This window comes from Ursus americanus, chromosome 21 (assembly GCF_024610735.1).
Source record: "Ursus americanus isolate L20-20 chromosome 21, mUrsAme1.1.p, whole genome shotgun sequence".
NCBI classification, from domain to species: Eukaryota; Metazoa; Chordata; class Mammalia; order Carnivora; family Ursidae; genus Ursus; species Ursus americanus.
Genome location: NC_142147.1, coordinates 17,939,756 through 17,964,688, shown reverse-complemented (window position 1 = coordinate 17,964,688; position 24,933 = coordinate 17,939,756). Strand labels below are relative to the sequence as shown.

Genomic DNA, 24,933 nt, shown 5'->3' with positions numbered 1-24,933 from the left:
ACCTTTACAAAACCTGTTCTCTCATCCTTCTGAGATTTAGCTCCCAAGTATTATGACTAAGTAAATCCATCATAGACATCCTCCTCCTCTAAAGAACAATGATCCATTTTCTCCACTGTCTCTTACACAGACTAAAAATGTGTAAATGAGACTATACTGTGTGCATTCCTTTTTCTAGGAACACACAGCCCACCCAGTGGAGGAGCATGAGTTGCGTGTCTTTAGTACACAGGAAAGAATCAGGCATATACTGGATGCTCAGCAAATGTTAACAATAGAACCAAAGAGAGGAGTGAACAGCGAACTCATGGGAAATCGAAAATAATGTCAACGTCCAAGAAATAGAAGGTTTCTTCCTTTCTCTTTAATCAAAGGTGTACAAGTATGAGTTGCTAGTCAGGATGGAGATGGAGGTGAGGAAATTTAAATATATAGTTTCATTCTTTTTTTCCTAATTGAAGAATAGTTGATACATAATGTTACATTTGTTTCAGGTGTATAACATAGGGGATTGGGCAACTTTATACCAGGCTCACCACAAGTGAGCTACCATCTGTCACCAGACTATATTTTCATTCTTGATGATGCATTACTGAAGTCCAGACATAGTGGTAGTTATATATGTGCAGTGGTATGCTACTGCCATTCATCACTTCTAAATTCCTCAGAATTCATCTATGTAGAGCTTTATTTGGGCCTAATGGAATTTTAATGAAAATATAGATGTTACTTCATTTCATGAAAAGTAATAGGATGACTGTATTTTTCTAGTTATGCACCATACAGACACATCTTAAAATTTACTGATGCATTCAAAATAGAACAATTATATCCTACTTTTACATTTATCATGCTAGCTTAAAGCATATAGACTGCAACTGTTTTACTTCTGACTCTTCTGAAGTTAGCCTGCAGAGTTTTGTCACACACACCAACGATGTCATCTATGGGGGAAATCCGTATGTAATCATTTCCTCCCCTCTGATGTAAAGATGGCATTCCCTGTGGCCAAGGGATTTAATGCAAAAAATGACTGGATACTTAATATCAGTGTTAAGAAATTCAACACGTTCCTAGAAGGCATTGCTCTTGGCAGTTTCCTATCTAGACTGCACGCTGTGGACGTGGGGTGGGATCTAATGTTGGAATCATGTCTTGCAGTTCCCATTATTGCACTGGAAGCTGAAGCTCACATTTTTATTCCTCAAAAGCTTCAGGTGACAATCAGACTTAAATTCTCTGGTGGTTTTAGTGCTAGGGATCATCTGATAATTCTGCGAGCATGTCTTAAATACCAACAGTACGTTAAGTCTTGTGTTCAGTGCCAGGGATACAAAGATGAGTGGAATGTAGGTAGGAGTTCATGTCCATTCTGGGGGAGGAAAAGAGTCATGGTACTCATAGTCAGGGGATAATAACTATAGCTTCCCTTGAGTAATTGCTACATAGTAGACATTTACCTCCCAGAGTTGATGACAATGTGCCAAAATTCTGCAGGCTAACTTTGGATCCGGTCTGAGCACAGAAGATGATTTCTGCCCCAACTTAAGCAGTGTTATCTCTACAGTCACAGGTTTTGATGTGTTTGTTGCCCTTTCCATTCAGAGAAAAAGTAATCCATACATTAAAAATTGTTCTCTCTGTACCACTTAAAATTAATTAGTGTCTCTCTCTTTGGGAAACACAGACCTAATGCAAAATATGCGAGACCATATAAAATCTAAAAGTAGGAGGAAAAAAAAAATGCTGGAACTCTGTCCCTTTTGCTACATGCAAAAGTTGCAAAAAAATAAATACAAAGCAAAACCCCAGGCATGTAGAGTTAATTAACATCCCCAATAATATTTTAGCTCAGTAAATATTTCTTAAATTTTACCGTGCCTCTCCATTTTTGCCGTCACCACCTTAAGCCATATCTCCATCCTTCCTTGCCTGATTTATTTCACCACGTTTTTTTTTTTTAATTTAATTTCTAAAAATTTCTTTCCTGAGTTCAAGATCACAGTCTTTCAATCAGTGTTCCACAGTGCAGTCTGAGTGATATTTTTAAAACACGTATCTGGACATGTAGTCTCCTGCTCTAAATCCCTCATTAATTTCTCCAACGCCATTTGGTTAAAAGTCTAGTATCCTTAATATGTCTAGAAGATGCCCACAAGCATACCACTGCCTATAAATGCAGCCTCTCCTCTTGACACTCTCCTCATTATCCTCTGCTCCCCAGTCATATGGGACTTATTCAGGTTTCTTGAAACTATTCGACTAATATTGATTCCCTTAGTTTGGTACACAGTGGGGTTGATTGTAAAGTGAAAGAACTTTAGACCTAGATTTAAATTTGGTTATACCATTTCTCTTTGTCTATATTGGTGTATATTTCGAATGGAGATGAGGAGGGTTTCACTCTCAGGGTCATTATGAATAAGAAAGAAGACAACATCCTTAGTAAGTGGAACTTAAACTTCTTCTAAGGACAATTGCATCTCATCTTCAACTTCCAAAGAATGGACTCCTTCCTGCCTTGCTGTTCTGAGTGTGTCTCATGGGTTCCCTGGATCGTACCAGTGTCACCTGGGAGCTTTTCAGGAGTGCAGAATCTCTATCACAGATCTGCTGAATCAAAATCTGCATTTTAATAAGGTCCCCTAGATAATATGGGTACACACTGGGATCTTAGTTTACTACAGGAGATTCTATTTCTTAGCTACTGTGTGTTCTTTTGAAGGATTCAAATCAAGCCCTCATGTCAAATAAAATACATGTCACTGAGTGCAGGAGATATCTCTGACTTATTCATTATTATATCCTCAGGGTTTGGAACAGTACAATCAATGACAGTTTAAAAAGAAGCAAGAGGCCCAGAAAATTAGGACTCAATTTTCACCACTGTGAACTGTTGTACCTTAATCCTCATTAAGCTTTTAGCCATTACATAACAGTGGCATAATATTCAAGGACACTGTATATATCAAAACGGAGATAATTCCAGATTATTTTTCCCCAGGACATAAATATGCTCCTATATGGAGAACATTTGCAGAACCACATATATACACCTCTAATATATTTTTGAAGCACAAAATCCAAAAACCTTGAATTATATTTTTTTATTATTATTTTTTTTTTACTTCATAATGCTTTACTTATTTGTTTCTAGCATTCTGATAAGTCCCAAGTGTTCTCTTTTAAATTTTTTTTTTTTTAAAGATTTTATTTATTTATTTGACAGAGATAGAGACAGCCAGCGAGAGAGGGAACACAAGCAGGGGGAGCGGGAGAGGAAGAAGCAGGCTCATAGCGGAGGAGCCTGATGTGGGGCTCCATCCCATAACGCCGTGATCACGCCCTGAGCCGAAGGCAGATGCTTAACCGCTGTGCCACCCAGGCGCCCCTTTTAAATTAATAATACATTTTGTCATGGAGATGTTTTGTACTTTTTCATTATATTTTATAACATCTCTTTTCTAACTTAGTTATTGATTAGATATGTATGTGTTAATCTGGTTATTGATTGTGTGTGTGTGTGTGTGTGTGTGTGTGTGTGTGTGTGTGTGTGTTTTCAGCTCAAATCCCAGGACTGCACATTTAATACTGCTGATTTTTTAAAAGTATATTTTATTATTGCAGGTTTCATTTTCATGCTGTTTTTTTTCAACATTTACTATTATAGTAAGCAAAATCCCTCATGAACTTTTTGATGGACGCAAATGGCGTTGTGGTTCACAGTTACTGACAGTGGAGAGTGAGTGTTTCTTGTATCCAGAAAAAGATGGCACAGCAGCGTGAGGAGAGCCCAATACAGTTTATGTGTCCCTCACCCAGCCTTCCCCCAAACTGGGTGATTCCTCATGAATGTCAGAAGTATATATAATATATATATTCAAATTATACCAATTTGAAATATATGTCCTCATTATTTCAACTTTTATTTTCATTTTGAGCCATCATATATGTATCATATATAATATATGTATGTATCTATGTATTTCAATTTGATATAATTGAACACAGAAAAAAACTGCAGTAAGTACTGTCTTTGATGGGAGTGCCAGCAACTTTTAAATTCAAGGGTGTGGTTAGATGTACATTTGGCTAGTCAGGCCCGGCAGGTAGCAAGTCAGGCTCTTTTGAAAGCTTACAGTTTGTCTCTTGGGGTATTCAAGCCAAGTAACGAAGAATAACATCAGGAATTTCATTGAGGGTGACATTTAGGGCCTTCCGTTTTGTTTTGTTGTTTTGTTGCAGTCAAATACCTAGAGACCACTTTTCTTAACTAGACAAAATTGTAGCTAGAAAATCCTTAATGGTCCATGGAGAAAGGAGTGATATAGTACAAAGTCTTGCTTTAGTTGTTATTTTAAATCAGGACACTATTTTACCAGGATCAAGAAAGAGTTTATGGTTTATTTTTATGGAATAAAAGGCCCACACAGTTTTCAATACATATTCTAAGCCCAAAGCAAGTGTCTCCTAAGGTTTGTGAATGATGAATCCAGAATTCCAAAGGTCAATGCAGGGTTGTAAACTTACATTCCTTTTGGCATTAAAGAAAATAAGCTGGTTTTAAACATTTTTCAAAAGTGCATTGACGAATAGGCAATCTAATTGTGCTATAAGCAAAGGTCAGTGACTTAATGTGCTAATTACAAAGTATCCTGTTCTCAAATTGGAGTAAGTCCTAGCAACAATTGGTTAACTTGCATCTAAAGATGGTACACATTTGAATGTAATAAAAATGAATTTCTCATTTAAAAACATAGATGTAAAATATAGGTGTGTGTACATGTGTGTATGTCCTCTCTCATTTCAACTAATTCACATTAGTGGTTTTTACTATCGCTCTTCACACTTTTTTTTTTTTTTTGCTTTAAATGTTTCACTTTGTTCTTGGTTCTACATAAGACATATTTTATTTAAGGGCGCCTGGGTGGCTCAGTCGTTAAGTGTCTGCCTTCGGCTCAGGGTGTGATCCCGGAGTCCTGGGATCGAGCCCCGCATCAGGCTCCCTGCTCCACTGGGACCCTACTTCTTCCTCTCCCACTCCCCCTGCTTGTGTTCCCTCTCTCGCTGGCTGTCTCTCTCTCTGTCAAATAAATAAATAAAATCTTAAAAACAAAACAAAACATATTTAAGTAAGTAGTTGTTTTTCAGCACTCATTTGTAATCACCACTGTGATATAAAATGATTAATGACTGCCCTTCTTTTAAAATAGCCCTATAATATACAGGGATATAGTCATTGAGCAAAGGGCTTTGCAGATATTAAGCTGACCTATGGTTATACTTTATGGCATTGTAGCCTTTTTCTGAGTCATGTAATTGACATAATTTTGTATGTATTAATCTATTGATTAATTGATTCCCTTCTTGTTGAAAAAGAAAGCATGTTTTCCTATTGGTGGACTTATTGGAAATCTCTACTGGCAAGCTCAATACAATAGGTTTCTTCCCAAGAATCTGCAGTCTATATGGGTGAACAACCAGCTGGTGAGATAGTCGGGAATGGAAATACGTAGCTCGGAAAGTTTTCGTTGTAGTCACTTGGTTAAGAGCAGGAGTTTGGAATCAGGGTGGCAGGCTTTATATCGAGTCAACTAGGTGTATAACCTTAGCCCCTTTGTACCCATTTGGAAACTAAGGCTCAAGATGCTTGTATGAGTTTGTACACACTGCAGAGCACCTAGTACAGTAACTGACAACAGGTAAAAATCTGAAAACAAATAAGCAAAGCAAACAAAAAACCAACCTGTAATCCCTATTAAAGAACTATCTGATGTATATAGCTCCAAAAATTGTTCTGCTTCTTCATAGATGTCCCTTTGCTAAATCTGCCAGGTGCCATCTTGGCCCCAAATATGTCAGCCTCTTAGAGTATAGACAGAGGGGATATTTTGATTAAGTGACTTCTACAACAGCACTTTACCTTGAACATATTCAGGAAAGTCATATCACCGACCTTCACAGAGTTTCTAAAATATAATGCTGTTTCATCCGCTCGTTCAAAAGGATGCTAAACCTTTCCTATCGACTGTTATTAGGTTCCTTAATATTGGGGTGGAATCAGAGAATGGGGCCACTCATTGGGTGTGCAGTCCGTCTTCATTAGAGGTGCACAAGAGAGAATGGGAAGTAACGGAGGAGGAGAGGTGTGTAGGAACACAACAGATGGAGTTACGTGGGGCAGTCAAGAGTTGTAGTAAGAACAAGCTTGCTTACCAGTTTTTGAGCTGATCAGGTTCCTGATGAAAGAAACAGAATTATAAATGAAACATTTGTGATGTGTAATAGTCTATGCATGTGATATGCATGCATTTGAATATCTCAAAAGCAAGTTTGCTGTGTTCCCCTAAGCATATTAAAGCTTATTATGGATGAATATACGATTCTAAAAGAAATGAAACCAAAACATAACCTAAAAGCAATGACAAGCCTCCATTAACCAGTAATAGTTGAGAACTAAGTTATAACAATGGAAAACAAATGAGAGCAAAAGAGTTAGTTTAGCCAGTCTATAAAATTGCATAATAGATTTCCTATACATTTGTCAGTGGTGGGGCCAACAGTTTGACTCTCGGCTTCCTGGTATCCATTGTGAAGTATAGAAGCTGATTACTAGTACAAATCAGAGTATCTGTAAGATAAAACGAGACAGTTCATCTCAAGAAATTTGGTTATTGGCTCAGTGTTAGGAATAGTTATTTACACCTCACCATTTTCTCCCTGAAGGACATTAGGCAATGGAATGAGAAACACCCCCAACGCTAGCTGTGTAATATCACACTGAGGTGTTTCAGAAGGCTTTTGATTTCTAATATTCTTTAATGTAGGTTACAAAAGTGCAACGACTGCATGTAAAGTACAGTTCACTGGAACTAACTCTGCCAACTCTACTGAAGGGAAGGAGGGGTTGTTTGGACCGTAGTGCTCTTGAATGTCTCCAGTGCTCCTGTATGGTTTATTTAGTCGTAGGCATTATTCAGAGCAACGATTTTCAGATATTTTTAAATTGCCTTGCCTTCTTGTCAAACCATGTCTTACATAAAAAAACATTGAAAGTTGATAAATTCGAGGCTTTGGCGTGATGCTTTGGGCCATGCAGGTCCACTGGGCTCCTCACGCTTCATCTCCTGAGACATCTCCTGGTGTATTGTCATGGGCCCTGCCCCTGGCACAGGGTTGTGCCATATATTTATATATGCATAATGCCTGTGATTTAGCATTTGCATGTGCTTGTGTGTGCACGCACATGTATGTGTATGTTTAATGAAAGGTAGGTGCAGGTAGAAATAAAAGAATGGTGAATCCAGACCTTCATTTGTACTGTCTACACGTACTATTGTCAGTTAACAGACATACTTCTATTTAATATAAATCTCACACCGACTCTGAGATCTTATTATTCCTACTGTGATGTAGAAACTGAGGGTAAGATAAGTAAAAATATCTGTTTAAAATCACATGATGTTTAATCGCAAAGCCAATGTTGGGGTTGAGGACTGACTTCAGAATCCATATTCTTTCTACCGTGTTGTTGAATTGCATGGCAAGGCTAAATGGTGAGGCACTCAGACCACAGGTGCTCATGCAATGCCTTCTAATGCATCTGTTATTTTTTTTGCTCTTTATCCTTGAAATTGTCATAAAAGGTATTAATGGCAGAGTTCAATGGCAGTAATTAGCCACTTGAGATAAAAAGTGCATAACAAATGAGACCTTTTGTAGCCATTTTCCTCTCCAATCTCACCATTAACTCGGCACACCCTCGATGCCAGTTTCCAGTGTGTGTCTACTATAGTTGCTCTTACTATTAATGAGACTTATGTGAGCTCACAAAAGAAATAGTGGAATCGATTAAATCAAAATTATGGATCCTTTAATAATTCTTCCTTGTAGTGAGCACACTGCATCCTGGTGATTCCTATTGCATAGCCAACAATTGTTTAAATGCTGGGTCATTTGTGGGCATATGCTCCATCTGTCAGGTGTCACAGAAACCTAAGGACATAAAAAGTCCTTCTACCACCTAACGGTTTTCATCTGTTTGGTGAATTCAGGAGTTGACCCTTGAGAAGAGATAGCTAACAAGGACACAGATCAGGGTGTTCATTTGGAAGGTGTAACAAAGACAGGGAGCAAAACTCTATAAATAGTATGAAGACTTTGGAAAGGAATGTGAAGTATTGGAAATTAATGGGCTTGATGTCAGGCACGCTTGGGTTCAAATATCTGTTCTCCTGTTGTCTTCTGAGTTAAATAATCTAGCAAAGGATCAATTTTCAGTAAGCATTCATTGTATTTCCTTCTTCTCATATTTAGGGCACAGATTTTTTTTTGCTACCTCCAAGGAGATACCAACAGAATTCAGGAGAAAAAAAAATAGAATATATATTCGAAATGGAGAAAAGTAATTGGAAAGTGAAACGTGATTGTAAAGAAATATACACACACATACACACATACATACATAGACACATACATACAAGCACACGTAGCTTTGGAATTCAAGACCAGAACTTAATGATTCTGCTTCTTACTAAGCTTTTGTGTCCTGCAGTAGGTGATTTAACTACTCTGTGTTTCAGATTTCTCATCTATAAAATGTGAATAATAAAAACCATCATGGAGAGTAAGGATGAAACTCACATGTTAATCAGTTAGAACAGTGCATGGCACATGGTAGTTTCTATATATTCAACTTATTCTGCCATGACCTGACCTGATCCTGGTAACAGTCATCTTTGAAATAATAATGTTAGAGATTTTGTGCTGCTTTGCAACAGCACCTCCCCCCCACGTGCCACTAAGAATACTTGAAAAGCCAAATCATTTACGGGGGAAACAGTTATTTACCGTGAGTCTTAATTTTAACATTTCGTTTCATGACATCCTTCTCCTCTAAGGAACAGTACGCTGCACTTTTGTAGAAGAGAATCCTTTTAAAATTTATGTTTTATGATGTTTTGAAATACATGTGGGATAATTCCTCTGTAATTAGGCAAGATGCATTAATTATTTCCTAATGAGGTCAAATGAAGAAAAAATATAAAACAAAGGTAATGTAATATCACATTGTTTTCTTTCTCTAACTGAAGCCATCAAAAGCACATGCCTAACAAGTAGAAATAATTATTCTCCTCCAAATGGTGGCTTGGTTTGGTGAAAGGTGAGCCTTTTGATTTTGAGCTGTTCAGTGTTGTCTGTAATAATACATTCTTCCATTGAGATTCAGTCCTTAGTGGGATAAGGCCCAGCTGTGAGTCTCCTGAGTGCCATTAGCTTCCTGAGGTCCTATTAACACAGCAAGAAGAACAAAAAACTTCTCTGCTCTTTTTATTGTGTTTTGTCTTGTTATTTAATCAGCCTGGCCGTGTCTGATAGGCATTTGACGGTGTTTCCACCCCATGGTCTCACCTGCTTTAATTGGACAGTGGCAGTTTTCAATTAGTGTAAGCCCGGTTTCTTGGACTGCCTTTGCAATTTCTCTCACACATATATTGTAATTATGTGTGTACCTCAATGTGTGAGACTATAAACATATGCTATATATTTGAATAAGAGTGCTGTCAACACTTTATTTTAGAAGCGTATTAATTATGACTGAATAATAATGTGGCTGTTAATGCGGAGCAGTATTCTCTGCCTGGTTGATCTTTACATTACCAAATGCATCCCGTTCTCAGAAGAATGAATTTTAAAGTAAGGAACAATTAGCAACTCTATGGAAATTGTAAATTAAGAGTGCCTCACAAATAATCCTCCTGGAGACAGCTAACAGCTCTCATTTTAAATTGTTTCTTTGCCAAAATGGGGAGAGATGTTAAAAATAGAAGGTTGAATTGTATTTAGAGTTGCAACAACTAAAGATGACTGCTTGGCTAGATATGGTTTTTAAGTGTGCATAGCTCTCTCTCCCTCTTTTAAATGGAAACTAATATCCATTTATCTCGATTATATTGCTCCATCAATCACCAAGATTCTGTATATTTATGAGTGCAATTTTTGAGTATGATGATCTTTGACCTTCACGTGAGCATGCACTGATGATGCCTGGGAAGGTGATTATTTTCATCAACTTCCAGTCGTCAGGGTAGATGTCAGGGGTGGGAAAGGGATTCTTTTACTAAACATCCCAGGTGCTTGTGTATCTAGGTGAGCCGTTAAATTTGACCTGATATTTAACTCTGTAAGAACCGTATGAATCTGCTTTGTCCCATAACAAGAGGTTGGGATTGGAATCTGTGTGTTGGGCATACAGTAGAAACACTATAAGTATTTGTTGACTCTATTTGACAATAGACAACATGGACAAATGCGAATAGTCTATTTCTACATAAACTAAGTGTTTTAGTATTCGGGACATGGATGTCTGGATGTCCCTAAAAAAGGTTTGGAACCTAAAATTGATTATTCCTGGCAAAAACAACTTGAACCATTTATTAAAATTAGCATTTGTCGTTACTGGATAAAACAGTTCCACCTGGAATTTTTCAGGATTTAAAAGAAAAATCACAGAAATAAATTACTTTTTGATTTCTTAATCAGTGGTTCTCAAAGTATTCCTGGACCGATAATATTAGCATCACCTGGAGCTTTTTAGAAATGCAATTGCTTGGACCCCAACCCCAAATTGCTAAATGGGGTCCTGAAATTTGTGTACTTACTTGTGATTCTGATACTCGGTAATGTTTGCATTGCTCAAGTATATATATGAAAATTTGTTCATACCTCTTTCCTCTAGCCATCTAGATAGATTGCCAAGGCTTTAGAATAACCTGACATAATATTCACTTGAAATTTCAGATGAATGTCCCATGTTTCAGAAGGGTTGCTTTAATGTGCAAATTATTGTTAAGTTTGCTTCAAATAAAGACATTTTGGGCAGGGAACTTGAATAAGCTAGCTTTGTGCTATGTATTTGATGTATACTATTTCATTTAATATTCTAAAATTTCGCATAGCTCATTTCCCCATTTGTAAAACTTGCCTCAAATTGAAACAAGATGAGTTTGATTTTCCTGTGGTCATACACTGAAACTTCCAGACCGAGGTTTTGTGATACTAACCCTATAATTTTTTTAAAGACGATTTATTTATTTATATTATTATTATTTTTTTTAAAAGATTTTATTTATTTATTTGACAGAGACAACCAGCGAGAGAGGGAACACAAGCAGGGGGTGTGGGAGAGGAAGAAGCAGGCTTCCAGCGGAGGAGCCTGATGTGGGGCTCGATCCCATAACTCCAGGATCACGCCCTGAGCCGAAGGCAGACGCTTAATGACTGCGCTACCCAGGCGCCCCTATTTTTTAACATTTTATTTATATATCTGACACACAGAGAATGCACAAGCAGGAGGAGCAGCAGAGGGAGCTACAAAGGGACAGGGAGAAGTCAGCTCCCCACTGAGCAGGGCGCCTTACTTGGAACTCAATCCCAGCCCTCTGGAATCATGACCTGAGCTGAGCTGAAAGTAGACTCTTAACTGACTGAGCCACCCAGATGCCCCTATTTATTTACTTTTGAGAGCAAGCAATCAAGCAGGGAAGGGGCAAAGGGAGAGAGAGGATCTTGAAGTAGACTCCCAGCTAAGCAGGGAGCCCAGTTTGGGGCTTGATCCCAGGACACTGAGATTATGACCTGAGCTGAAATGGAGAGTTGGCCTTCTAACCTACTGAGCCTCCCAGGTGTCCCATATAACTTTTTTTTTTTTTTAAATTTCAGATCAGCAACCTCTGTTTACATTACATTTAGCCTATGTTTATCATAATTTTAAGTTATATTAGTTTTTCTTAAATAAACTTCATTAAGGTATAATTGTATTACATTTAGATAAGTGGTTCTCACATTTCTTTTGGTCATAGGACACCTTTATACTTTTTAAAAAAACTACTGAGGACTCCACAAAGCTTTAATTTATATGAAGTATATTTATTATACTTGCATATTTGCCATTTTAGAAATTCACACTGAGAAAGTTTAAAGATTTAAATCATTTAAAGATAAAAATTATAAACCTATAATATAAGTAACATTTGAATGAAAATAACTACTTTTCATAGCAAAGAATCATGAGAAGACTGTTACTGTTTTACATTTTAAAAAGTCTCTTTAATTTCTGGATTAATAGAAGATTGCTAGATTCTACTATCTATTTCTGTGTCCAGTCTGTTGTGAGGTGTTGTTTTCATTAAAATACATGAAGAAAAATCCAGCCTCAAACAAATACATAGTTGAAAAGGCATGGATACTTGGATAATCTTTTCAGGTAGATGTGGATGTTTTTCTTTGATATCACACCAAAGTCTCCATAAATGGGAGTGTCTGAAAAGTCAGTTTCAGTGTGGAATGAAACCATATCAATATATTTTTGTTCTTCTCTACATTGTTGGTTTCCCTTAGGTTTAGAAAGGATCTTCGCCAATTTATAATTTTCTTACATCATGCATTTGGAAAATATTGTTTCACTGAGCTATGTAGATCTTTCCAGTTTTATTAGAAAACAAATAAAAAATTCATGTCAAAGAGTATCATCAGATCATTAATCTCACATAAAATCTTTAAGTATCTTGAAGCTTCAATCTCACAGAGGCAGATACAGATTTTCTTAAATTCTGAGATTTGCTTTCATGGGCAACAGATACTGTTGGTTATCTTTGAAGTGATAAGGTAATTTTATTTATAAATTTAAAAACTGTATTTTATAAATTGTTAATTTTTGATAAAATATATAGTAAATACTCAAGTCAGAATAGTTTGTCTATCATCTATACACGTAGAAAAATGTGGCTTTTCGGCTTGTAATGGAAACAATCATATGTGATATTCCTTGACTCAATAATCATATCTCAGTGTGGAGCAGACGTGCCTTATGGGTATTGCCCATTCCTTTACACAGGATACTAAAAATGTGTACTCAAATCTGAGATTTAATAAAATTAGGTTTTTTGTACTGTTTCATCAAACGCATTCTTAAGTGAAACTGGCTTTTTTTTTTTTTTCCCCTAATATCCTAAGAGTATGTGGTAGTGAAGAGTTACCCTGACTCTTGGTGCCACTGCCTTGACTGGTGCTAACGTGGCAATAGCTTTTTCTTCCATTATACTTGTTCTCTCCATACAAATGTCAATACAATGAAAAAAGCAAATAACTTAGACCATTTGGAAGGGGCTCAGAGATCCTCAGACGTCTATGGACCCAAGCTTTGAGAACTGCTGCTCTTGCCCTTCCTGTTTCTTCCGGTGCTCGGGTTGAATGTACTGACAGAGGTTTTTCCTATTGAGGTAGGAGAGATCTCCTCGCCAACCTCGCAGCTTTGCTTCTTCCCAGAATTTTTCTGGTACCTTGATGACAAAGACTGGCCACTTAAAAAAATATCTGTAGGTGATTAAACCACCAGGACTACAGCTTTCAATCCAGTCTACCCAGTTCCCCACCATTGCTCCTGAATTGCCAGATTACAGACACACACACACACACACACACACAGACACACACACACACACACGGTAAATAATTTGTGCAGTGCTGACCCATATGAAGTCTATCTCAGTACATAGTCACTTTCAAAGAACTCTCACATCCAAAGATAACTGAAAAGCAATCTGCTTTAATATAATCACTCCATAATATGCCAAAGTGAAATCTAGATCTTATTGTGAAATGAAACCTCTTAGAAACTTGGTTCCCTTCTGGTATCTCTGAAAATCTTTCTCGTAAGTGTTCCCAAATCTCTTTTCTCAAATACGCCAAAATTGAAAGTAAATAAATAATACACAAAAAGGCTAGTCTTTTCTTCAACCCCCACCCATGCAAACTCTTTGTCACTTTGATTCCCTCTCCTGTCCACATTGATTGCTTCTGTATTAGTAGCTCTTGAACTTGTCATTGCAAATAAACTACCATATCTGATTAATAGGAGGAAGGTTGAAGGGACCATTTGATCTATTTTTAATCGCCTAAGACTCTACTAGGCCAGACACACCTTTTCTTATGATCAAAGAGGGTGAAGAAGTTAAGAATGCACATACCCATTATAGTTTCTTATCACAAATACGTAGAAATACTAGGAAGAAGAAATTAAGTGGGTTAGAACTTTTTCCTATATTCAAAATTATATAGCATCCATTAGGCATCTAATCAGGGCTGTTGTGTTGTCAGTGTTGTTGAATGTACAAAAGGAGGTTGTATTTTTTTTTTTTTTTAGGGGAGGTGTGAATACATGGTCATTTGAGTAAATATTTCCCATTAGGAAATTGAAATTTGCAAAGCGTATCTTCTAATTCTCTAGTTTGACACTGTTTCCTGCAAATCCCCCATCTCACCTCCCTACCTCTACCTCCTAGACTTGCTAGATTTCCCAAGAGCCAGGACAAGTTCTTGCCTTTCCTCTGCCTGAGGAGGTTTCTATCATTAGGCTTCTCCCCACAGGGGAGTTTGGGGACCTAGGATTCTGAGGTGTTAATTGGGTATCATTTTTCTGAGTTCATTCAGTCTAGGACTTTGAGTACATTCAATCTAGGACTCTGTTTCCTACTCTGTACGTCAGAACTGATGACCCTTACCTTGACTATAATTCTCATAAGACTCTTATTAAGCAAACATGTAATATGTGAGGTGCGTGTTGTAAAAAAAAAAAAAAAATCCCTAAACAGGTTTTTGTTTTGTGAACAGCGAAGTCTTTGGTTTCTGATACTTTTATTTTTCTTCCCCCATGGTTGATTCTGGCACACAACATTAAAACAATAAAAGAACATGAGCTTCAGAAGCAGATAGACTTCAAATCTTTTCTCCACTGTTCACTATATATGATATTGAGCCATGACTTAATAATCTAATCTTCAATTTCTTAATCTGCAAAATGAGGAGTCTAGTATGTACTTTGTAGTATGTTGTGACACTTAAATGAACTAGGAAACGAATGTATCTAGTGCAAACTCATTGATGTTCTTTAAGAGATGGCTGGATAAATGAATGAATTATAAATTAAGGAAGGTATAATTAGAAGACGCAAGGTCAGTACACACCTGATATGTAAACTTATCAACATTTCAACAATTCTATAACTGTACTGATTGAAAATAGGTATTAATTTTCTGTTGTTGCTATGACAGTTTGTCACAAACATAGTAGCTTAAAATAAATGAGTGTATTATCTTATATTTCTGTAGGTCAGAAGTCCAACAGAAATGTCACTGGGCTAAAATAAAGGTCCCTGGCTATGTTCCTTTCTGAAAGTCTAGAAGATCGTCTTTTTTCGTGCCTTTTCTGTCTTCTAGAGGTCACCCACGTTTCCTGGTTAGTGGCCCCCTTCCTACCTTTTCAAAGGCAGCGGGCTTGAATCTTGGACCCTTCTGCAGTCATGTCTCCCTTGGACCACAGGCAGAAAACATTCTTCTCTTTTAAGGATCATGTAATTAGTTTGGGCTCAACTGAATAAATCAGAATCATCTACCCATCTCAAAGTCCCAAAATTAATCACATCTACAAAGTCTCTTTTAACAGGTAAGGTAACATATTGATAGGGTCTGAGAATTAAGATGTGGATACATCTGGGGAAGCTTATTTGCATTCCACAACTGGAATCATAGCATATCAATAGTACCTTTGCAAGTCACAGCCACCATTTTGAATAAGTAGGGTATTCATAGATAAGTGGCTAGGATGCTTGAGAAGGATGTATTAGTTTGCTAAGGTTGCCAAAATAAAACCCAACACACTGGGTGGCTTAAACAATGAAATTTACTTCTTTGAGTTTTAGAGGCTAAAAGTGCAAGATCAAGGTTTTGGCAAGTTTGGTTTCTACTGAGGCTTTTCTCCTCGGCTTGTAGGTGGCTCCCCTCTTGCTGTGTCCAAACATGGTTTTTCTGGACCTGGTATCCCTGGTGTCTCTCTGTGTTTCTAAATTTCTTCTTATAAAGACACACGTCAGATTGGATTAAAGTCCATCTTAGCCTCATTTTAACATAATCACCTCTTTAATGGCTCAGTCTCCAAATATAGTTGCATTCTGAAGTATTGGGGATTAGGGGTTTAACATATGTCCTCAAACAGAGGACTTGAAATGATTATTCTTGTTTATGTTTAAAAATGTAGGGGCGCCTGGGTGGCTCAGTCGGTTGAGCGTCTGCTTTTGGCTCAGGTCATTATCCCATGGTCTTGGGACTGAGCCCCCTGTTGGGCTTTCTGCTCAGTGGAAGCCTGCTTCTGCCTGCCACGCTGCCTCCTTGCCTGATCTCTCTCTCTCTCTTTCTGTCAAATAAATAAACAAAAACGAAAAACAATTAAAAAAAAATAAAAATGTAATAAACAGGGGTACCTGGCTGGCTCAGTTGGTGGAGCATGCGACTCTTGATCCTGGAGTTGTGAGTTTGAGCCCCACAATGGGTGTAGAGATTACTTCTAAAAAATCTTTTAAAAAAATGTAATAAACTATTTTCATAAAAGTTTGCCATTATTATTGTTATTATTATTACAGGATATTTATAGATTTCCAACATATCTGTAGATCTGTGGTAGGAAAACTGAAGGCATTTCGGTTTTCAGGGCTTTTTTAAGTTTAGTTGTTGTTGCTCTTGGTATTTTCTCAATTTCTAGGTTTTGATACCAGAATGGAGAAAGAGCAGAGAAACGCGCGTGCACGCGCGCGCACACACGCGCGCGCACACACACACACTTACAGCATTTAATTCTGATAATTTGATTGTATGTTGGGCTTCATTTTCAAATCTTTGCTATATGGATAATGGTACTTGGGAGACTGAGAGTTTTTAAAAAGGCAGCTTTCACATACATGCTATCCTTATAACAGACTGAGATAATTTTTTTTGATAATATTGCTGTTTTTCTTGTTACTATCATTTTAACAAGAGGAAACTAAAATAGAGAAAATTTATTATTTATTTTTTTTGACAGAGCATGAGCAAGCAGGGGGAGGGACAAAGGGAGAGAGAGAGGGAGGAAGAGAATCTTCTTTGTTTAAAGATTTATTTATTTGACGGAGAGAGAAAGAAAAGGTAGGGGGAGGAAGAGAGGGAGAGGGAGAGAGAATCTCTCAAGCAGATTCCCTGCAGAGTAGGGAGCCCACCGCAGGGCTTGATCCCACAACCCTGAGATCATGACCTGAGCTAAAATCAAGAGTTGGATGTTTAATTGATTGAGTCACCCAGAGAAATTTAAATGACTTGTCTGAGATCATATCTAGTAGAATAGTCCCCTCCTTATCCATGGGGAATCCATTCCAAGTCCCCCAGTGGATGCCCAAAACCTTAGATAGTGCCAAACCCTTTATTCCTGTACATACATACCTGTAATAGCGTTTAATTTATAAATTAGGCACACTAAAAGATTAACAACAATAACAATAAAATGGAACAGTTCTAACAGTATACCGTAATAAAAGTTTCATGAATGTGGTCTCTCTTTCTCAAAATACCTTATTGTACTGTGCTTACCCTTTTTCTTATGATGATGCAAAATGATGAAATGCCTATACGAAGTGAAGTGAATGACATAGGGCACTGTGATGTAGTTTTAGGCTACTACTGACTGTCTGATGATGGGTCAGAAGGAGGGTCATGTGCTTCAGGACTGCAGTTGACTAAGGGTAACAAACCATGGAAAGGGATACTGGGATAATGGGGAACTACTATTTGTGCTTCAAGCTAGGTCTTTTGGATTCTCATTTGTCTAAAAGGCAGGATATTTGTGAATATGTTCATTTAGTAGTCCTCTCATCCAGTCTTTCATGCACTCATACATTGTCCAGTAAAACCCTTTACCAACCCACCTTTCTCCTTTTAATTCTCTTATCAACACATTTATCCATTCACTCATCCAGGCATCCACCCATTCATCCACCCATTGAGTCGTCATGGATGAGACTTGAAATTGTGGCTCTTTCTGTTAAATCTGAGCTTTGATCATAATCCTCTGCTTTCTTAACAAGACTTTGAATGAGACAGTTTGCAAAGCTCAAGGGCTAATACTGGGTAACACAGCTAAGTTATTATTAGGCATTTTGATCACAGAAAAAAGATGATTCGCCAATGTCACACCCTATTTTATGACCCAAACTAAAATCTAGGTTCATGTAGTTCTTTTTAAACTTCTATCGCCGTGTTCTTTCAAGGTCACAGCATTTTGATTATCCCCGTCTCTTTATAAATATAGAATTTCAGAGAGAGGAGATGACTGTCATTTGGTTATCCGCTGTGTTCTTTCCCACTGTGCTCCTGTCAGTTATTTGGATAACAAGATACATCCTGTTTAGCAAGTAATTGTGATTAGAACATCAGAAATCTAACTCATATTTTTGACTCCTGTTAGTTCTCTGGTTAATCAAGTTCTTTTGAAACATAAAGTACATTGACACAGCATTTTCTTAAGATTTTCCCCTTTTTCCATGGTACAACTGAATGTTCCAGTGTAAATTGACCTTATGAAAATATTCTGAATGTTTTAAACATCCATATCTGTTTAAAATCCACTTGTTTTATATGGCTAATAGTCCTGTTTTTGTTTGTTTTTTACCCTTTTTTTTAAGATTTTCTTTATTTTTTCTTTTTTTTATAATGTTTTTTTATTTTATTATGTTAGTCACTGTACAGTACATCCCTGGTTTCTGATGTAAAGTTCGATGATTCATTAGTTGCGTATTACACCCAGTGCACCATGCAATACGTGCCCTCCTTACTACCCATCACCGGTCTATCCCATTCCCACACCCCCCTTCCCCTCTGAAGCCCTCAGTTTGTTTCTCATAGTCCATAGTCTCTCATGTTTCATTCCCCCTTCTGATTACCCCCCTTTCCTTATCCCTTTCTTCCCCTACCGATCTTCCTAGTTCTTACATTCCATAGATGAGAGAAATCATATGATAATTGTCTTTCTCTGCTTGACTTATTTCACTTATTCATCTTGCTTGTATTGTGTATTATAACATTGTATATTTATTTGGTACAAAATTTCCCCCCTCATATCTCTATGTCTCTATCCATCCATCCATCCATCTTTGGTTTTTTTAAACATTTTGTTTTATCATTATATATATTTTTTGAGAGAACATAAGCAGGGGGGTGGAGAGAGACAGAGGGAGAGAGAGAATCTCAAGCAGACTCCAAGCTCAGTGAAGAGCCTGACTCAGGGCTCCGTCTCACAACCCTGAGATGGTGACCTGAACTGAAATCAAGAGTTAGATGCTTAACTGACTGAGCCACCCAGGCACCCCCTATCCATCTTTCTAATTAAGATAGATAGGTTTTTTCAGGAAATTTGTGAAGAGTGATTTGTTAATTGTTGAAAATTAAGCATGTACCAAAGATCTTCATATGAGAATCTCTTACAGTTTGTAGTTGAACTTCAGAGGACTATGTCTTGTTTAGTGTAAGACAGGAAACAGTGCTCTGAGACAGAATAATTTGTTATGTTTTCCCAAAATCAGTCTTTTAGTGAGAAACTCTGTGGTCCTTCTAGCCCACCTACTCAACAACATGCCCATCTGTTCATTCATCCATTGATTCATAGTATTTAACGTGTATTGGAATCTAAATAGAGGATGACTTAGAATCTTACTCAGTCAGCCTATCCTTTATTGTTTCCTTTATCCACAAATTCTCCAATAAAACCATCTAGCTATTCATCCTCCTTTCCTTAATTATCTTATCAACCAGTTCATCCATCCATCTACTTTCTTATTTATGCACCTAAATCAAGTTTTAATAATTGGTCCACTATGACTATTCAACCACACTCTTGCCCACACTAGGATTTTCTCTATGATCCAATGCACAATGACTGCTGTGCCCCTTACAATTATCAGGTAACAAAAAATATCTTACAATTTTACTTGTTAGTTATACCTCAATAAAGCTGGGGGGAAAGATAACCTTCCAGATATATCTACTATGTGGCTTATTGAATGGGTGAATAAGAATAAAAAATGTGATTATCAAGTGCCTTGCCCAATGGATGAGTTTCAGCCCAGATCACATTGTACCCAGATTATTTAACTCAAGAGGTGACATTCTTATTTTTACTATAAATCAATGTTGTATGTTGAATTCTGACCCAGAATACGAAGTTAGGTGTATTTTTTCCCGGAAAGCATTTCTAGATTTGGCAATACCTATCATTGTAATTCCAAAATTCCATCTTCATAAGAATCTACCTTATATGCATTTTTATTTTAATATTTTAATTCCTAGAAGGTATCATGCCTTTATCAGTATTATTTTTGTTACAGTTTAGTCATTACAAAACCCCTAAAGGTAGGGTACTAAAACTATTATTAAAATCTTTTACAAATAAGAAAACTGAGTTTTGGGGATGTAAAGTAAATTCCTGAGTATCTTATAGTTTTTCCTAACCTAGCTCTGTTCCTTATCAGCCCCTCATTCTAGATTCCATGATCTGAACTACTACCCTACAAACCATTGGTTACCTTACAGAAACATATTGACTTCCAAGCCTAAAAGATTTAATACATTCACCAGGCCATTATCAGCATACATAAGAAAAAAATGTATCTAAGAAAAAGGAAGAATGGAATCCATCGTTTTGTTTTGGTTTGTTTTTTCCTATGATTGCTTAAATATCGGAGCCTCCAACTCAAGGTACCTAAAGGGAAAGAGAAAATCTGAGAATGTAGAAGTTCAGCATTCTTAAGACCATTTTTTGGAAGATAAGCATACAATAAGCTAGTTTTTGTATGACATCATTACAGAAATTAATCCATCTAATTCTCCTTTCTCTGAGTACTCTGAGTAAGGATGATTTGACTCCCCTTGTGTACGGGTCTTTATATAAGGAGAAATTTTGTTCAACATGATAGCTTAAATATTTCAAATGCTTATTTATCATCAGTACATTGCTTTAAAACATGGGAACTTTCTTTATTAGGGTTTGACCAGGAGATAAGGATTTACTGTGGGGCTGATGCATCATGTTTCCAAATCTGTAAATTCCAGAGTAAAGATAGCAAATTTGCCAAGGTCATTCATGTTGGCTTGGGAAGTCTCTTGGCAAACAGCCTGCCGGCCTCCTTTTAATGTTCCCCTTTCGCATTCCTATTTAGTTGAGCATTCTTCCTTTCTGTGTCTATGTCTATTCCATTTCAAACTTTTATAGGATAAATTGGTTCACAAAATGTGCCTGTACTGTATGGTTTCTTACACATGGCTTCTAAGTGTGTGTATTCAATATTGTCATTCAGGAACAAACGGGAGAGGCTTTTCCATTCTGTCTCCTTCTCAGCTAGGAAAATGGAAGGTGCCCACCTAACTCCTTATGTGCTCCTGAGGGTCTCTCTAGAATAATGCTAAAATGTATATGTTCTGGAATCTGATTTACGGGGTTACATCTGGATCTGTCAGTATTAATTATATGTGCTTGAGAAAGTCAGATGAGCCCCCCATCCATGTAAAGTCATTGTCAAGGTGCAGGACATTAAAATAGCCCTTGAGTACACACCCCCCCCCCAAAAAGACTTTAATGAGCATTTACTATGTGCCAAGTATGATACTTGTTGCTGGGCACAGTGTTGCATATTGTACATAGAGGTCCTTCCCTTGTCTGTATCTCTCTCACTCTCTCCCTCTCTATTTAAATGAGTAGTACAGGAAATGCATTTCTTTTTCTGACTGTATTTTTAGGTTCCTGCAGCCAAAAACAGGAGTTCACTAGGACTTGCTTTCAATTTTCTGTTTCTCTGGACACCAGTTCCCATGGCCAGTTCAAGCTGTTCAATGCGCACACCAGCAACTGACAGAAAATGTAAAGAACACATGTCTGAGATATAGATGGCATATCTTTGTCTGTGGTGATGCTTTAGAAAAATAGTATTTTTGTGAAGCAGGTATCATTTTCATCACAGGATGCTGTGTTCTGTTATTTTAATCAGGGACTGTCTCTTCTTTAGCCTTTTTACCTCTTAAGACACACTTAAGTATAACTTGGTTTATATTGGGAATTACTTTGAGGACTATTATTTCACTGAATTCTTGATTCCTCAGAGTGTGTGATCACAAGAGTAATGCTAACTCCATCTTAGGAAATGTTGGGGTGCTCTTATGCCTATTACCTAACTTTAATCCCTGCTCCTTCTTGGCAGGGAGCAGTTTGGAAATATGAAAAGAACCCTTATGCCCTATTGCTCTTCCTCTTCACCTGCCCTTTCAACCTCCTAGCAGCCTAAATATGTTTTTCATTTTGACTGAAGCCTTGCATTCTTATTATCTTGGGGACTTAGGCCAAAAAATTAAATCTTGCGTCAAAGTCCCTAATGCCATCTTTGATACTGAACGGTTGTGAGTAAGGATGAGATTATCAGTCTGCCTATAGCACAGTTTCTCCCTGACAGGCACGGTACTAGATACTGAGACTATAGTGCTAAGATGTAATCTGATTCAAGAGTGCTAAACTTGCTTTCTCCACCAAAGGTGAGCAGATTCATAAAAAACAGGGATCAGTAAGTGACAGTTTCATGCTTCATTGCTCCCTGTTACCCTCTTCGGGTTCTGAATGGTGATGATTCTTTCTTAGCTAGCAACGTGGCTACTTCTCGAGAGCAAGATAGGAAATGAGACACCCTTCCATGATGTCCTTCTGGATAGAGTAGAACTTCAAAGTAAGCTCTGATGCCAGAGCTAACCGATTTTCCGATGACGAGGAAGTGATGAGGAAGTAATGTCCCCTGTAGTTCACTTGATTCACCTGTCATCACTCACTCTAGGGGAAAAGGTGGCAGAATGGTAATTAAATCATTCTCTGGCATTAAAATAGGCACTAAGAGAAGAATTCATCTTCTCTAGACTCTCTTGTCCCTGGAGTACTTCAGTGTTGTCAGGGGTCTTGTGTAAGAAGGTTGAAAAGTAGTCTGAACTTTTTTTGACAGCTGCAGAAGAGATGTGGGTGACATTGAGACTGCAGTGGGATGGAGTGGGGGCTCTTGTTCTGAGAACAGTGATTTCTGAGTATCAGCTAGTTGTTATCTATTATCCCTCTATTAATCATCCACTACCCGACCATCCACTCGTCCTTCCATCAGTATTCCCATCTACCATGTCTTAGTTCTTATGTTGGGTGCTAAAGTTGAATACGTACTCCAGGGGTTTGGATTTAGAGTAGATTGGATTTTAGATTGTTGGACTTAATTTTTCTAAATTCCTTTCTCTCTCCTTTTAAATCATTGTTTGAAAATCGAATGAGAAAATGTAATTTTCTCCTTTTGCTTCACATTTACTTTACTCCACAAAAACTTCTTGAGTTTCCGACAGTATGACAGACACCTTACTAGGCAGTGGAAATACAAAGGACAATGCAAATGCAAATGCTTCTTTCCTTGACTTTTGTAGTCTAAACTCATTTTAATTGGGGGGTATTATGCAAATATATGGAAGATGGTGAGGGTGTAATTATACTGATACTCACAATTCAGCTCAATTATGTAGCAGTTCTATTATGATTCTTGAAATTGAAGACTTCACATACAAGACTGGGATTGCTCTTTGCACACCTGACACTCTCTGCTTCTCCAGCCAGGCTGTGGTGAGTGACCAGAGGGACTGCAATTTTGTCTGGCTGTAGATGTGACAGGTTATGGGTATCAGGCCGAACTTGAGAATCAAAATTAAGGTAGCTTTGTGAATTGGTGCCTAAATTTTCTTTCTGACCTCCTCTCCCTCTTTTCCTGCAAGACCTTTGCTTATAGGCACACACCAACCTTGGTAATGTCACTAAAATAAAATTATGGTAATGTCAGGGTCTTTACTGAAACCTTGTGTCTATGGACTCTTGTTTTTTTTAGAGTCAAATCTAAACTCCATTTGTTTTCAGAACTCTATGTAATCTGGCCCCTGCCTTGCCTTTTATTCTTTTTTTTTTTTTTTTTTTGCCACATTTTCTCCTTAGCTCAGTGCTCTAGCCATATTAAATCATCCTTACTTCCTCTACCGCAGTATCGTCTGTCTTTTCTCTGAATCTCTATCCATACTATTACCTGTGCCTGGCGTGCATCTCCTCCCTTCTTTGAGATCAGAAGTTTTAATCATTACTTCTTCGGGGGAGGCCTTTTCTGTCCCTCCACACTCCTCATTCTGAGTTAAGTAAAATTTCTGTATGCTCTCCTAGCTGTCCGTATCATAGCCTTTAGAGCATGCATTTGAACCTAGGAAATTGACTCTAAAGCTTATGCTGTGAAGATTGCACTTGCTGATAGTGCATTCTGTGGAAAAGTTCCCTAAAAATCTCTGAATCGCAATCATTTCCTTGCTGAAATGGAGAAATGCTATCTAGTTTGCTGTGAGAATAACATTGCATTTATACATGTAAAATGTTTATCAGATAATAATAATTAATAGTAATATGTCTACTTGCCTTAAATTTTCTGTTTGTGTTTATCTCCCACTAACCTGTGGGTCTTTGAGAGCAGTGACCCTATCTGTGTTGTTGGTCGACATTCTCTCTTCATATTTAATAAATGAATGGGTGAGATCTTTCTGTACCACAGCCTGGCCAACAAGTCATACCTCTCAAGGAGAATTTGCAGGTGTCCCTTATCCTGCCTCTTCTATGTTGCAGAAGCAGCCCTTGGGAGAGGTGGTCCTCACACTTCCAGATGATGCACAATATGTGAAAAATTTGGGATATCTTTTGCACCATAATCTCACAGAGGGGGTCTTGGGGTGGATAAATTGATGGATATAGTGAGGTTGCATTGAAGTGAGCAGGTTCTGACAGACTTATGTGATGAACAACAAAGAAAACAGGTTGTCTTCATGTTCCTTGAGTTCTTTTGAAGTCCGGACTTACGAACATTTGCTGCCTGTAGTTTACTGTTCTTGCATACCCACAAATCTTTTACTTGTAATGTCAAGTTGGTCACTTGAATAGCCATGTGCCAGAATGTGTGTGTGTGTGTGTGTGTGCGCGCGCGTGTGA

General features: G+C 37.6%; 1 protein-coding gene across 3 annotated transcripts in view; it reads left to right on the top strand.

Moving 5' to 3' along the window:
• Positions 1 to 24,933, top strand: part of CDH8 (cadherin 8) — a 354,935-nt gene that overhangs the window by 88,586 nt on the left and 241,416 nt on the right. The gene's annotated exons all lie outside the window — the stretch shown is intronic.